Genomic DNA, 17,236 nt, shown 5'->3' with positions numbered 1-17,236 from the left:
TGGCAGGATCTCGGCTCACTGCAACCTCCGCCTCCTGGGTTCAAGCAATTCTCCTGCCTCAGTTTCCCAAGTAGCTGGAATTACAGGAGCCCACCACCAGGCCAGGCAAATTTTTTGGATTTTTAGTAGAGACGGGGTTTCACATGTTGGCAGGTGGTCTCCCTCCTGACCTCATAATCCACCTGCCTGGGCCTTCCAAAGTGCTGGGATTACAGCCATCCAGCCCGGCCTAAATTGTTTTTCTTTAAGAAATCTTAGGGGCTGCTCTAGAAGGATGGGGAGTAGATCACAGAGGTTTTCAAACTTTGACTTGCACCCGGGGAACTTGTTTAACATATAAATATCCAGGCTCCACCCTGACTCTACTAAATTAGAACTTAAATGGCCAGCTACCTCCAGATCTGTATTGTTTAACAAGCTCCCCAGGTGTTCTGAGTCACAGCAAGGTATGACAACCCTGCCTCAGCAAAAATTATCTGAAGAGAATGGGACACTAGCTAGGAGTCTAAGAGTGAGGTAATGGGAGATACTGAGGATACTAGTAATGGAAGAAGAAAACCAGCTTTGATTGTTGTCTTTCTTCTAGGATGGGATGCAGATTTCTTTTAAACTATATTGAACTCAGGTTGAGTTAATTATACTCCTTAGTTTGTGGCACATTATTCACCCACTGTGGATTTCTTTTTTATTCTCTTCTATTCCTATTTGCTATTTCTACATTTCCCCCGACCTCCACAACCATTCTGATGTGTTTGATGTGCATCTTGTTTTGTGTGCACGGATCTTAACTTACATAAATGGTATTGTGATAGAATCTTATTTTGCATCCTTTTTTATTTTCTTTTTTGAGGCAGGGTTTCTATCTGTCGCTCAGGTTGGAGTGCAGGGAGTGGCACAATCTCGGCTCACTGCAACCTCCATCTCCTGGGTTCAAGTGTTTCTCCTGCTTCAGTCTATTGAGTAGCTGGGATTACAGGCACGCACCACCATGCCCAGCTAATTTTTGTGTTTTGGTAGAGTCGGGGTTTCACCATGTTGCCCAGGCTGGTCTCAAGCTCCTTAGCTTGAGCAATCTGCCTGCCCTAGCCACCAGAAGTGCTGGGACTACAGGCATGAGCCACTGCGACTGGTCATCCTTTGCCTCTTTTAGATTTCCTGTTCCTTGTTGATTTGCAAACCACAAAGAATAATGATTAAACATGAAGGATAATGATTACCCCTATGGTTGTGGTTGAAAGTGGAAGTGAATCCTGGAAGGAGATATAGGGGATTTTAACTGGATTGTAATGTTTAATTCTCGAGGTAGTTCAAGTATACTTATTGAATTATTCTTTATCTCTTTGTTAATATTACGCATTTTGTAATTTTAAACAAATTCCATAGGTTAGAATTTATTCATTATTCTAAATCAGTACTTTTAGGACAGGTGTGGTGCTCATGCCTGCAATCCCAGCACTTTGGGAGGCCAAGGCAGATGGCCCACCCTAGGTCAGGAGTTTGAGACCAGCTTCGCCAATATGGTGAAACTCCGACTCTACTAAAAAAATACAACTTAGCTGGGTGTGGTGGTGCATGCCTGTAATCCCAGCTACGTTGAAGGCTGAGGCAGGAGAACTGCACTTCAACCAGAGGCGGAGTTTGCAGTGAGCTGAGATTGCACCACTGCACTCCAGCCTTGGCGACAGAGTGAGACTCCATCTCGGGAAAAAAAAAAAAAAAACAAAAAAAAACCAAAAAAACTAAAGCACATTTAGGAGAAAAACTAAAGCACATTGTCATGCTATCTTAAAAAATAAGAAAATCTCTGTTGAAATCTCAACCATTTTTCTTCTTTTTGCATGCTACTTCTTGGTATTTGCAGTATTTTATATGCTTGGGCCAAGTTTCAAAATCCTATTATTTATTGTTTATGCAAAGCTACAGCTTCAAATACTGGAACATGTAACTTTATCACTAAGTGTCTTCAAATGGAATTAAACTAATCTAATCTCTTTCTTTTCTCCTTCCTTCCTTCCTTCCTTCCTTCCTTCCTTCCTTCCTTCCTTCCTTCCTTCCTTCCTTCCTTCCTTCCTCCCTCTCTCTTTCTTGCTTGACCGAATTTCCCTCTTTTGTCCAGGCTGGAGTACAATGGCGTGATCGCAGCTCACCGCAACCTCCACCTCCTGGGTCCAAGCGATTCTCCCGTCTCAGCCTCCCGAGTAGCTGGGATTACTGGCATCCACCACCAAGCCCGGCTAACTTTGTATTTTTTACTAGAAACGGGGTTTCTTGATGTTGGCCAGGCTGTTCCTGTACTCCCGACCTCAGGTGATCCACCCACCTCTGCCTCCTAAATTGCTGAGATTACAGGCGTGAGCCACTGCACCCGGCGACTAATCTAATTTTTATTACATTTTAAAAACCCAGAATATCCAACATTTATCTTTTCTAATTCAATTGCTAAATCACTCAGTCTCGGTTTTTGCAAGTCTATTCTTTTTATGAAGAATGGAAACAGTAAGAATGTTCACTGAACTTTTGTACAATCTTTTGAAATCTCGTTGCTAGAGAAACTAATAACAGTTCTAGATTTCCCTCTTTCTCTGATGCCAGCTCCCATCCCGAACTTGGGAAAGATTTCCTTTTAAACAACCTGTTATTTCCCTACTGGTAAACACCCAGGCTTTTATTCCAAAGAACTTTTTGTGGTGGTGCTTAGACGCAACCTTGCTAAGATAAACCTCTAAAAATGTGCATGTACATTTAATGTCAGCAAATTTAAAAAGTTTTCCCACTATTGTGTAAAATAATTTCAGAGATAATTTATCTTTCTGTCTTACTAGTCTCCATTTGGCTATACAAGGCTGGCCTCAGGTAAATTCTGATTGATGCAAGTGAAATTTGTCTGTGACACCACGTCCGCTTTTTTGTTCTTTTAAACTCCTGTCTGGGCCTGCCTATATTCCAATGGTAGGATTCTCCCCAACTTCTCTCTCACTAGGGCCCTGGCCCTTTCTCCAGATTCTCGGCGGTTGAGGTGTCCTAACTGTGCCCTACGGGTTAGGATAGTCACCCTCCTTTCCCCCTTGCCACATAAACACAAATTAACCTGAAGGGTCCCTATTTCCTCAGGGTTTTGATCTGCTGACAAGGGTGTTAATGGTTTAAGTGGAATTAATCAACCTTGACTGATTGTACTCAGCTTGTGGTTTCAAACTTCTTAAAAAAAACCACTTTAATTGTAAAAGAAGTAAAACAAACAAATGCAGAATTCAACTGATCCATTGAGTGAGGGTTAGTTTTGACACTCAGCCAGTTGGCTTCTTTTTCTAGAGTGAAAAGGTACTCTCTAAGGCAATGGTTCTCTACTGGGGAGCGTTGAAAACTATATTGTTGCCAAAATCCTGTTTCCAGAAATTCTGGTTTAATTGGTCTGAGCCTGGGCCTGGGCATTGGTAGTGTTACAATCTCCCAGGTGTTACTAATATGGTTCTGCATCTTCCTCCTGCTTTATAATCACCTGGAGAGCTTGTTAAATCAGGATTCCTGGCTCCACTGCACAGTTTCTGGTTCACTAAGTCTGGAAAAGGGCCTGATGATTTGCATTCTAACAATTCCCAGGGGATGTTAATAGTGTTGGTCCAGGAATCACATTTTGAAAACTACTGCTCTAGTAAAAATTTGAAAACCATGGTTAGATGAGTTTTGCCTCAACCAGGAAATACTTCTACCCTTCTCCCCTCCCCCAGCTCTTAAAAATACTTGTAAACTTAAGAATGGCTAGGAACCCTATTTTCCTTAATTCATTTACTTTATTATTATGATTCCATGGAAGCCCCTTTCATTTTAGTTTTTAAAAAATATTTGACCTTAATTCCCAATCACTACTCCTATTCTCTCTTTTCCCACTTTGTTGAAGTGCCAATCCTTATGCTTTGAGGAAAATTTTAAATTGGAATGCTTTAGGGAGAATCTTATGTTACCAAAAGGTTTCATGCTGCAAAGACTATCAAATATGTTATAATTTAAATATGATATTCATCATTATTTACATAAATAATATAAAAAACCTTATCTAAAAAATAAAAATTAAGACTGCTTTTTCTTGTACTGATACTTATTTTCTGTAAAGTAGGAAATTCTCTAAAGAAATTCTTTAGAGTGTTTATTATCCTTGTGAATAAAACACAGTTAACGTAACTGATACAAATATTACAGTGGAGAAATATTGTAAATCATTCATATATCAATTTTAAAACAGGATAAAATTATATGGATAAAATATAAATGATGATTCGTTTCCCCTAAAATTCCCGAGTTCAGATGTTTTTGAATATACTGTTTTAATATAATCTTGTTACATAATTCACTCTCTCAGAGAAATTAATGAGATATCCTTAAACTTTTGTGATTGTTTTTCAAATACAAGCAAAGCAGAGTGATAAAATGACCTGTGCCAAAATTAAATACAGGTATTGATTTTTCTTTCTTTTTTTTTTTTTTTGAGACAGAGTCTAGCTCTTGTTGCCCAGGGTGGAGTGCAGTGGCACGATCTCGGCTCCTGCAACCTCCACCTCCTGGGTTAGAGTGAGTCTCCTGCTTCAGCCTCCGAGTAGCTGGGACTACAGGCACCTGCCACCATGCCTGGCTAATTTTTGTGTTTTGGGTAATGACAGCGTTTCACCATGTTGGCAAGTTTGGTCTCAAACTCCCGACTTCAGGTGATCTGCCCACTCAGCCTCGCAAAGTGTTGGGAATACAGGCGTGAGCCACCATGCCCGGCGACAGTTTTTATTATTTTTAGAGAGATGGTGTCCTGCTATGTTGCCCAGGCTAACTTCTGGGCTCTACAAATCCTCCTGCTTCAACCTCCTGAGTAGCTGGAATTATAAACTTGAGCCACTGCACCCAGCATAAATGTTTTATAAGTACTGCACTGATTTAGACCCTAATTTTAGAGATGTGAGGTTGTGTGTGTGTGTGTGTGTATGTGTGTGTGTGTGTGTGTGTTTGTGTGTGTTGATGGCTCCTGTGTCATTACTTTCACCCAGTAGAGAAATATATCAGATGTACAAGTTCTGTAGTCAAATGTCCTCAGAGAACCATTTTCTCCTCATTTAGAGTGAACCTGGATCCCAGAGAGATTGCATGGTACCAGATGTAGCAAAAAAACATAGTTTTCTGTTTCCTTCCAATTACATTATTAAACCATGTCCAAAGTAAAGCTTTTTTTAAACATAATTGCCATACTTTCTGTTGTGTGTTCAATCTGTGATGAATGGCAGTTTCCACATTTAAAAAAGTTTGTTTGGCCGGGCACTGTGGCTAATGCCTGTAATCCCAGTACTTTGAGAGGCCAAAGTGGGCGCACCACTTGAGGCCAGAAGTTCTAGACTAGCTTGCCAAAATGGTGAAACCCTGTTTTTACTAAAAATACAAAGATTAGCTGGGCATGGTGGTGTGTCCGCCTGTCATTCCAGCTACTCAGGAGGCTGAGGCATGAGAATCACTTGAATCCAGGAGGCAGAGGTTGCAATGAGCTGAGATCGCACCACTGCACTCCAGCTTGGGCAACAGAGTGAGACCCTGCCTCAAAAATTAATTAATTGATTAATTAAAAAATTTTGTTCAGGAATTTGCTACATTTTGTTTGTATAGCTTTAAAAAAAATCCTAAGTATACTTCCCCGTACATTTATCAGTGCTATTGCTCATCACTCTGTCCGCCTCCTTCTCCAGCTTTACAAGGTCATTTGGAATTCTAATCCTGTCCTTCAAAGTAATAACCATTTATTCCAATTTGCTATTATCTGTAAATTTAATCATGTGCTCTAGTCCCTCGACCATAAAACTGATGCAAATGTTAAATAGCTCCATATTCAAGATAAAACAATGCATAGTATAGTTTGGTAAGCATTATTTCTTGAGCAAACTCAGTGTGAATCTCCAACCAAACTATTTTTTAAAGAGTTCTACTCTAGTCTGTTTTTTTTTCATGTAATTAATGTGTGTAATACAAAATTAAGATATTATTAATGACAAGATATATTCATTTTCTTTTTTCTTTCTTTCTTTCTTTTTTTTTAGACAGCATCTTGCTCTGTGGCCCAAGCTGGAGTGCAGTGTCATGATCTTGGCTCACTGCAACTTCTGCCTCCTGGGTTCAAGCGATTCTTGTGCCTCATCCTCCCAAATAGCTAAGATTACAGGTTCACACCACCACATCCGCTAGGTTTAACCATGTTGGCCAGGCTGGTCTTGAACTTGTGACCTCAAGTGATCCTCCCACCTTGGCCTCCCAAAGTTCTGAGATTATAGGCGTGAGCCACCCCACGGCTGGCCTTATTGTTTTCTTTTAATCTATCAAGTCTTTTAACGGAGAAAATGAATGCTTACAGATTTTGATGTCTGTGTCAGTTCAGTAGCCCTTCAAAGGCAGGGTCTGGGTGGTAATGTTTCTGTGACTTCCCTTCCTTTCCATGCCATAGGATGAAGGCTCACATCAGGTATGTAATATGTTAGTGCAATACATTAATTATTAATGGATTAGCTAAAAAGCAGATATAATTTGATCAGTATAACAAAAAACGCATTGTGTACTTTTTTCTAGGCAATATTTTTTGATAGCTTATTCCCAAATTGAATTTAATCTTTTGTGGCCTAGATACTGATTGAACATGCTCGTGTGTTTTTGTAAAACTTATAATGATGAAATATTTGAACTCTCATAGTTATAATAGGATTGATTTTTGTTTCACTCTCCAACTTGCCCCCCACCATCACACTTGCTCTTCACTTAAAAGGTATACAGTGGCATAGGATGTTTTTGAGATTTAATTATGGGGATGGTGAATGGGGATTTTTAAATGTAGATTTAGTGGTATTTATTTACCTGGTTTGCACTTACCTCCATGTACAGCTAGCTGCCTTGGTATAGAAATGGCTTCCAGAAATAGCCCTACCATCCACTGTGCTGTGCTGATTCATACAAAGGATGTATGCAGCCCCGAGCAGGTCCTGCAGTGCATGGTACTGGTAGTAAGTGGGCATGGAGGAGAGTCAAGATTTGAGCGATATGAATCCAGAAGCTAAACTGTGGAAAATCTTATAGCCAAAGATCAAAAAACAACTTAATAGAGGTTTGCCAAAATTTGACAATATTCCTCAAAATTGGTGTGACTTCACTCATAATAAATTGTGATACCAAAAGAAAGTTTTCAAAATTTCAATAACAATTTCAATTATGCATGTGAAAGACTGAATTGTATTTCTATGTTTTTCTTTATTAACTATTACAAAGTTATCATAAGAAGAGGTGATGAAAGGGTATGTGACCTGCTAGGTGTGATGGCTCATGCCTGTAATCCCAGCACTTTGGAAGGCAGAGGCAGATAGATCTTGAGGTCAGGAGTTCAAGACCAGCCTGCCCAAGATGGTGAAACTCTGTCTCTACCAAAAGTACAAAACTTAGCTGGGCATGGTGGTGGGTGCCTGTAATCCCAGCTACTCCGGAGGCTGAAGCAGAGAATTGCTTGAAGCTGGGAAGCAGAGTTTGCAGTGAGCTGAGATCGTGCCACTGGACTCCTCAGCCTGGGAGACAGAGTGAGACTCTGTCTCAAAAAAAAAAAAGAAAAAAAAAGTATGTGCCCCAAAACATGCAGATAAAAGTGTAACAGGAGGCTGGATATAGTGGTTCATGCCTGTAATCATAGCACTTTACAAGGCCAAGACGGGTGGGTCACTTGAGTCCAGTAGTTAAAACAGCTTGGGCAACATGGTAAAACCCCATCTCTAGAAAAAAATACAAAAAATTGATCAGGCATGGTGGCCCATGCCTATAGTCCCAGCTACTCAGGAGGATAAGGCAGGAAGATTGCTTGAGCCCAAGAGGTTGAGGCTGCAGTGAGATGAGATGGTTGAGGCTGCAGTGAGCTGAGATGGCACCACTGCATTAAAAAAAAAAAAAAAGGACAATAGATATGGGTCAGGAACTTAATAAAAATATTACGTTATCTCTTCTGGATTTTGTGATGTCTACATAGGTGTCGTGCATTAAAAAATTCTAATTTGTTATATTTTTTCTAAATAAATGTTCATGTTTGGAATGAATTTTTTTTTTTTTTTTTTAGTATTTTTGTTAAAGAGAACTCCCAGACTGAATACACTTCAGGCCTCACAAATTGGTGTATGCCTTTGAGTCCATCTATTCTCCGCTAGTTAAATCAATCATATTATTTCCCTGTGATTAGTTTAGAGGTGAACAGTCTCTTCCCATTGGCTGTGAACCAGGAAGCGTGTAACCCTTACTGCTGGCAGTTATCTTGATGGAAGCCAACCCAAGTTTAGATGGAAGCCAATCCAAGAGGTAGGCAGAGGGCTTCAGAGCCTGAGGGCACTGTACTTGAAACCTGATCTATCTTTGGACACACAATATAGAAGTTCTCTAGTATTTATAATATCAGCATTTTCACAAGCAAAACTCATTCTTATATTTAGTTGAATAGTTGAAATTAAAAAGCTAGGTTAAAATGCAAACAAATGTAGAAAAATAGAGCTCATTTTCTAAAGAATTTTCCATTAGTATACAAATCATTCTAATCATTTTACATCTCCGATAGTTTATAATATTAAAGTTATAAGTAAGTATCAATTTGGATGTTTTAAGGTACTACTTTTATTAAATGTTGTTAATTTATTTTAAAACAGGCCGGGTGCGGTGGCTTAAGCCTGTAATCCCAGCACTTTGGGAGGCCGAGGAGGGTGGATCATGAGGTCAAGAGATCGAGACCATCCTGGTCAACATGGTGAAACCCCATCTCTACTAAAAATACAAACAATTAGCTGGGCATGGTGGTGTGTGCCTATAGTCCCAGCTACTCAGGAGGCTGAGGCAGGAGAATTGCCTGAACCCAGGAGGTGGAGGTTGCGATGAGCCAAGATCGCGCCATTGCACTCCAGCCTGGGTAACAAGAGCTAAACTCTGTCTCAAAAAAAAAAAAAATTTATTTTAAAACTGCTAATTTATTCAATGTGAAAATATAGAAGACTAGGAATAAAATAAAATGAATTCATGTATACCTCTAGAAATTTTATTTTGATGTACTTCCTTCTGATCATTTTTCTACGTATATGTTTTATTTGAAAAAAAATCTTTATTTTACTTTATGTACAATTTTATCTTCTCTTTTTTTCCTGTTATTCCCTATGATCCTAGTGGTTTAGTGCAGAAGGGCCTCCATGTTCACCAATTCAGGGGTCTTTTTCACATTGCAGTCTATGTGAACGATGTCCACTGGACTTGTGTAGTAAAGAGCCTGTGTGACTGTATGAGGCAGCCATTTACATCTGGGTGTAAATGTTTACACCCTGCCTTCATGTTTACCTAGAGTATCTTATGGTACCATCCCAACTACAGATTTGGGAATAAAAGGCAGGGCAAACCTTTCCTGGCTGCCTTCCAGCACCATCATAAAAATTTAATATCCAGCCTTTGTGCCTTTTTTTCTCAGGCTGGCTTTGTCTGTAGCTGTGTCCCACAGCTCTCCTCTTACAAGGTTACACCTATGCCTTTTCTTCACCTTGGAATAATCTGCTGACTCCAGTGGATGAAAAAAAAGTGTTAAGTAAATTAACCTCATGGCTGTTTTAAAGATCACATTTCATTTAATAATCATTTTAATGATCGTTATATCATTTTGCATGGTTCCAATTTGACTTTCTTCTCTCAGTTTGGAATGATTTTTTATCTGCTCATTTTCAGAAATCTAAATTGTTATTATCCTTTCCATATCTTGAGAAACAGTTAATTTTCGTGATTCTAATTTTCTTTTTGTCAAAAAATGAAATATTACTCATAACCCTATAAAGGTACCTAAATAATGATGAAAAGCCAAATTACATAATTGTTTATAATGGCAAAATATCCTATTTATCTAATAGTGAAAATACTTAGTGGTAACTGCAAACATATTTTTACACTTAATTGATAATGTTTAGTTATCTGATAGTTCCTGCCAATTCCTCTTACGCACATATTTTGCCAATATAGGATGTGGGTAGATGAGGGATTACTCAGAAAAACTGAACCTCATTCTTGGCTAATAGGATGATGAACTCTGTTATAAAATATATAACCTTTTCCTCCATCCTTGGTTCACAAAAGTTTTAGCTTTCTAACTTTTATTTTATGCAAACAGGGTTGGCTGCTCAAACCCAACTTTTGAGAAAGTACAGCAAACAAAGCAATTTCTTAAAAGGTTAAGCCCCTCCTTCACAAAAGGAAAGAAAGGGATGAGAATTTAAAAAGAGAGAGGAAGAAAGGGAAGGCTAGGTTGTTAGAAAAAGAGGCAAGACAGGCAAGGGAGGGTGAAGGAGGAGGGGCTGGAGTGAGAGAAGCAAAGTAATTGGGTCAATTATTTTGCCTAAAAGTTTGAGAGATATCTGCTTGAATTGATACAGGAAATTAAGCAGCTTGATATTTGTTCTAACATTTGTCTTGCAATAAGACCATCTTATATATCAAATGTTATGTAGAGAAGAGTAGATATTATTTTTCGAGACTCCAGAGAACCTAGACACCTGTCTAAATTATATGAAAGTTCTGTAGAGTTATTAACAAATATTTTTATAAAACATATTCTATTGTATAGATATTCTGTGTAGGGTGTGACCAAAGGTGATACTAAACTTTTCCTTTTTTTTTTGAGACAATGTCTCACTCTGTCACCCACGCCGGAGTACAGTGGTACAATCTCGGCTCTCTAAAGCCTTGACCTTCCCTCCTGGGCTTAGGTCCTTCCACTTCAGCCTCCTGAGTAGCTGGTATGACAGGTGCATGCCATCATGCACGCCACCATACCTGACTAGTTTTTTGCACCTGGGTAATTTTCTTTGTGTGGTTTTTGTAGAGGTGGTGTTTCAACATGTTGCTCAGGCTGGTCTTGAACTGGGCTCAAGCAATCTGCCTGCTTTAGTCTCCCAAAGTGTTGGGATTACAGGCATGAAACACTATATGTGGCTTAAAAAGAAAAAAATACAGGGACTCACTGTCTCCCAGGCTGATCTCTAATTACTGGGCTCAAGCAATCCTCCTACCTCAGCCTCCGCAGTAGCTGGGAATACAGGTGCACATTTTCATGCCCAGCAATACTGTTTTCCAACAGCCCAATGGGGGCAGAAAATATATTATGTGTGCTCAAGTCATCTGCACCATGGCTTTCTGTGTTACTAGTGTGTATGAAATCTTGTGGGCCAATAAGAATTTCAGTGGCTCACTAGGCTTTATGAACCAATATATGCAGGACTGAGTTACCCAGCAATCACTCTATGGCTTTAAGATGAGAAGATAGGGGAAGAGAGGAAGTCACACTTACCTGTCTGCTGCCTGCCTTCCTTCTCCCATAGCCATGCTCCTGGCTGGGGAGAAAGGGTGGTTGGAGAGCCTCCAGGAGCTGCAGTACTATTAACAATCCATTGGGTTTCTTTCATAAACACATAGATGCTTTTCTAAATCCAGCAGAAATCTGACTCCCTGACCTGATCTTTACACTTGTGGTCAGAATCCCAGCATATGAACTGGCGCTGCTGCTGGGAATTATGAGTCACCCTTTCAGGTTCTTCCTGGTGTTGAAGCAAGTCTCTGCAGAGGAAAAAGAGCAATCTGTCAGGTGAGCTCATCACTGTTATCGTCACTGTCTAAGCTCTAACTTCCCAAGAGACCATGCAATGTATGTGAAAGAGCCCTTGTCAAATTCCAGAAACATCACTGTCTCGTTATGTGACCTTGGACATGGTTACATAAGTTCTCAGAGTCTCAGTTTTCTTGGTTAAAATGGAAGAGTTGTCACCGAAACTTAAAGAGTTAACATATATGGGAAACATTATACAGATCTAGAAAAGTGAAAATATTATTTTATAATATGGTGGACACCGTGTAAGTAAGGCACATTAGATATTATTTATATCCTCTACATTTTCAAAAGCATTTGAGATTTCTACCGTACAGTAGAGGAAAAAAGAAAGACTCATTAAATAGTAGATGACTATTTGTTAGGTCATTATTCACTCAGTACTTATCAGCCAATATTCTATGCAAGGTCTGTGGGTTACGGTGGTGATATGAGGATATATAAAATATATCATGTATCTTCAAAGAATTTATAAATCTAGGAGGGAAGATTGAACATAGACACAAACAATTCAGAAGAGAACATGTGCTCTGTGTAAAATGTGTACTTAAAGTAACTGTTAGGCACTTCAAAGCAGACTAATCTTGAAGAAGGTTCACTGTAGAAGGAAGGCAATACAAACCAGTTCCAACATGTGTTGAGTATCAATTATGAGCACTGCTCAGGTATTTGTATATTCAGTGAGGACTCTCAGACAAAAGAAACTCCCTGACTCAAGACAGGAAGGTAGAAATACATATATAAGGTGTGGCAGAGAACAACAATGAGCTCAGGGCGAAGCAGTGCCCTAATAAAGAGAGATAAACTTGAAATCATTTTGAAGATGTACATAAGTATAACATCATGAATGCCGTTAAGTCCAACATTTGGTCTTTTGTCCTGCAGATAGTGCAAGTATTCATTCCATGGAAGCCCTTAAGAAGAGTAAAAATCTTTTTTTGTTTTGTTTTGTTTTTTGAGACAGAGTCTCACTCTGTTGCCAGGCTGGAGTGCAGTGGTGTGATCTCGGCTCATTGCAACCTCTGCCTCCCAGGTTCAAGTGATTTTCCTGCCTCAGCCTCCTGAGTAGCTGGGATTACAGGCACACGCCACCAAGACCAGCTAATTTTTGTATTTTTAGCAGAGATGGGGTTTCACCATGGTGGCCAGGATGGTCTTGATCTCCTGACCTCATGATCCACCCACCTCAGCCTCCCAAAGTGCTGGGATTACAGGTGTGAGCCATTGCACCCCACCTAAAAATATTTTTTGAGAAATATTTTTGTTCTGTTCAGAAATTTATCACAAGTGGTCTTCCTCTCTGCTGAACTGGATTGGCTCTGATTCTGGGAAAGATTATGTAAGAATTCTGTATTTCTGACAACAGAATTCCAACTTTGTTATCAGCTATTCTGGAATCCAAAGCTTCTGGAAATTTCTTTCTTTCTTTCTTTCTTTCTCTCTTTCTTTCTTTCTTTCTTTCTTTCTTTCTTTCTTTCTCTCTCTCTCTCTCTCTCTTTCTCTCTCTCTCTCTCTCTCTCTCTCTCTCTCTCTCTCTCTCTCTCTCTCTCTTTCTTTCTTTCTTTCTTTCTTTCTTTCTTTCTTTCTTTCTTTCTTTCTTTCTTTCTTTCTTTCTTTCTTTCTTTCTTTCTTTCTTTCTTTGTTTTGAAATGCAGTCTTGCTCTGTCCCCAGGCTGGAGCACAGTGGTGCAATCTCAGCTCACTGCAGCCTCCACCTCACAGGTTCAAGCGATTCTCCTGCCTCAGCCTCCTGTGTAGCTGGGACTATAGGAACCCATTACCATGCCCAGCTAATTTTAGTACTTTTAGCAGACATAGGATTTCACCATGTTAGCCAGGCTAGTCTTGCACTCCTGACCTCAAGTGATCTGCCCGCCTCTACATCCCAAAGTGCTGGGATTACAGGCATGAGCCACTGCACCTGGCCTGGAAGTTTCTTAAAGCAATAAAATATAGTGCCTTATATTCAATATAGTGATTGAAACTCCTGGCACCACTCTTTTGTATACTGGTACCAAAAGAGGGGTTTAAACAATTGATACTTGAAAGAGACTCTTTTAGAGATATGTTGTCTCTTTAATGTCCCAACTCACTAGAAATCAAACATTAACATTTGTATCAGTCAGAGTTTAATCAGGAAAAAGGAAACCACACCAATTATTTTAAGAGAGAATTTATACAGGGAATTAGTTATATAGATATTGGATGACTGACAAGGCAAAAATGAACAATCACGTAGAGAAAGAAATTTGTAGAAAGCAGCCACTACCATTAGGCCTAGGGGGAAAGGTGGAAAGGTTGGGGTTGTAGGAAACTACAAGCTTGGAGAACGAATCCATGAAGCTGGAATCCAGACCTCTAAGCTGAGGCAGCTGCCTGGATGGCCTGGTGCTTCAGAACTCAGAGGAGAGTCCAGTGGAGCTGGAACCCAGACTTCAGAAGATGCTCTGAGAGAGTGCCATGGACTGGGTTCTGGGAGATGGGGGAATAGTGGAAACGGGAACCGATTGCTACTAGAAAAAACTAGAACTGCTGGGGTGAAGAACCATAGCTGGTGATACTGACAGGAACAGCAAGCAAACCAGAAAGAGTGCATTCCACCTCCTTCCTCCCCTCTGTTCTCTCTCTAGCTCCCCATATTGGCAGAACCTAACTGGGAGCTGGGTGGCAAAAATGACACTGGTGGTTACCCACAACCAGCTTCAGCATCAGAAGGCCAAATATGGAAGAGCAGGTTTGATCCTGAAAGAGTACGGATGACTAGCAGTACCTATACACAATTCACCAGGATAACTTCTTTTCAATTGAGAATTTTGAATCTATACTGGAATTCTGATTCAGTAGTTTTAGAGTGGGGCCTAGAAATCTTCACCTTTGAAAAAGAGCCTTGAATGATCTGATGCATGGCAATTTCTAAACACCCTTTCAGATGCTGCTCTAGTCTGTCTAAGCCAAAGCCCTGAATCAAGTTAGAACAAGGGTTGGTGACGTGCTTAACTCACTAATTTAGGAATTAAGTTCAATAATTAATTTTGCTTAAGTTTTTTCATGAAAAAACGCTTGCATGAAGAATGCCTCTGAGGTGTCTTCAAAAACTGCAATTTAAAGATTTGTCCATTGTGGTATGCAACATCTCACATTCACATATAGTGCTGAAATGACAGAATATTATAATTCTGAAGAATATAAAAGGAAAAGGATTAAAATAGAAACACTGAATGAGATAATATCTAAAAGTTCATGTGGAAAAGATAGATTTTTCACATGAACTCGTATGTTTTTTCTTGTCAGTCAAAAGAAAAGAAAAGATAGAACACTTTGCATTTCTCTTTTGCCTTGGCTGCCGGGAAGCTCAGAGTCATTCAGTAAAATCTTATCCAAGGCTTCTGTTTAGATAATTTTATTTTTACATTAAAAAAACTGAATTGCTTCATCTTTTTTCTTGAAAGGTATTGAACAATAAATTCATATAGGAATTAAAATTATATTTTTCAAAATGCTTTTATATATAGTACTTTGAAGTTCTCTTTTATTAAACTCAAGGTATAATAAAGGCCCAAAATAATGTCCTCTTAGAAGAAACACATCTGCTGTGTCAGTTTTGTGAAGGTACTGGTCTTGAATATGAGAAGATTTTTTTCATACAAATATGTGTCATTAACATATCCCCCAGGATGCTTTACACTTTATAAGCCAGATTAAAAGCCTATTGAGAGCTGGGCACAGTGGCTCATGTCTGTAATCCCAGCAATTTGGGAGGCCAAGGCAGGCGAATTACTTGAGACCAGGAGTTTGAGACCAACCTGGCCAAGATGGCAAAACTCCATCTCTACTCAAAACACAAAAATTAGCCGGGCGCGGTGGCTCACGCCTGTAATCCCAGCACTTTGGGAGGCCGAGGCAGGTGGATCACGAGGTCAAGGGATCACGAGGTCAAGAAATCAAGACCATCCTGGTCAACATGGTGAAATGCTGTCTCTACTAAAAATACAAAAAATTAGCTGGGCATGGTGGTGCGTGCCTGTAATCCCAGCTACTCAGGAGGCTGAGGCAGGAGAATTGCCTGAACCCAGGAGGCGGAGGTTGCGGTGAGCCGAGATCGGGCCATTGCACTCCAGCCTGGGTAACAAGAGCAGAACTCCGTCTCAAAAAACAAAACAAAACAAAACAAAAATTAGCTGGGTGTGGTGGCACAGGCCGGTAGTCCCAGCTACTCAGAAGGCTGAGGCATGGGTAGAATCACTTGAACCTGGGAGGCAGAGGTTACAGTGAGCCAAGATGGCCCTATTGTATTCCAGCCTGGGCAACAGAGCAAGACTCTGTCTCAAAAAAAAAAAGTCTATTAATACAATTCTACCTTTTATATATTTAACTTATTTCTACTGTTTGTATAGTCATATCTTAGAAACTTGAGAATGACAATCAAACATTATTATGCTAGGAGTAGGCAATCAGTTAAAAATTCACACACAGAATGCTATAGCCCAGGGGTGTCCCATCTTTTGGCTTCCCACACATAAAATACACTAACGCTAACAATAGCTGATGAGCTAAAAAAGAAAAAAAATCACAAAAAGTCTTATAATTTTAAGACAGTTTATGAATTTGTGTTGGGCCATATTCAAGGTGTCCTGGGCCGCATGAGTAGATAAGCTTGCTCTAGGGAAACAAGATGTCTTACTTCTGAGTGTGCTTATTGTATATTGACATGGAACTGGTTTTATTTTTCTGCAATAACCTATCACCTGGTAGAAATTATTTATTTATTTATTTATTTATTTATTTTTGAGATGGCGTCTCACTCTGTCGCCAACGCTGGAGTGAAGTGGCATGATCTCAGCTTACTGCAACCTCTGCCTCCCGGGTTCAAGCAATTTTCGTGCCTCAGCCTCCTGAGTAGCTGGGACTACAGGCGCCTGCATCATGCCTGGCTAATTTTTGTTTTTTTAGTAAAGATAGGATTTTTCCACGTTGGCCAAGCTGATCTCAAACTCCTGACCTCAAGTGATCCAACTACCTTCATTTATAAACATCATATTGTGTATGGTGCCTGAGAAAGTACGTAAGAGTGAAATAAACATCCTAGATGCTTACTTTATAGTTGTTTTTGATGACTCTTAAGAGTGATTTTTAAAAAAAGCTATTCAGCCACATGCCGTGGCTCACGCCTGTAATCCCAATACTTTGGGAGGCCAAGGTGTGTCACTTGAGGTCAGGAGTTGGAGACCAGCCTGGCCATGTCTGCTAAAAATACAAAAATTAGCTGGGCATGGTGGCATGTTCTTGTAGTCCCAGCTACTTGGGAGGCTGAGGCAGGAGAATCACTTGAACCTGGGAGGCAGAGAGTTGAGATAGCACCACTGCACTCCAGCCTGGGTGACAGAGCGAGACTCTGTCTTAAAAATAAAAGTGATTAAGTCTTATAAACTACCTCAAAGTCTGAATCACTTTGCATGGTAATTAGTGAACCCATTGCACTGAATCTTCGGTGGTAGAAAATAGAAATATGGTATCTCCCCTATTGTTGAAAGAATATCAACTGTGAGTAAATGTATGAGCAACAAGAGTCCC

Source organism: Callithrix jacchus, chromosome 4, assembly GCF_049354715.1.
Source record: "Callithrix jacchus isolate 240 chromosome 4, calJac240_pri, whole genome shotgun sequence".
In the NCBI taxonomy this organism is placed as follows: Eukaryota; Metazoa; Chordata; class Mammalia; order Primates; family Cebidae; genus Callithrix; species Callithrix jacchus.
Note: the sequence above shows the minus strand (reverse complement) of the source record.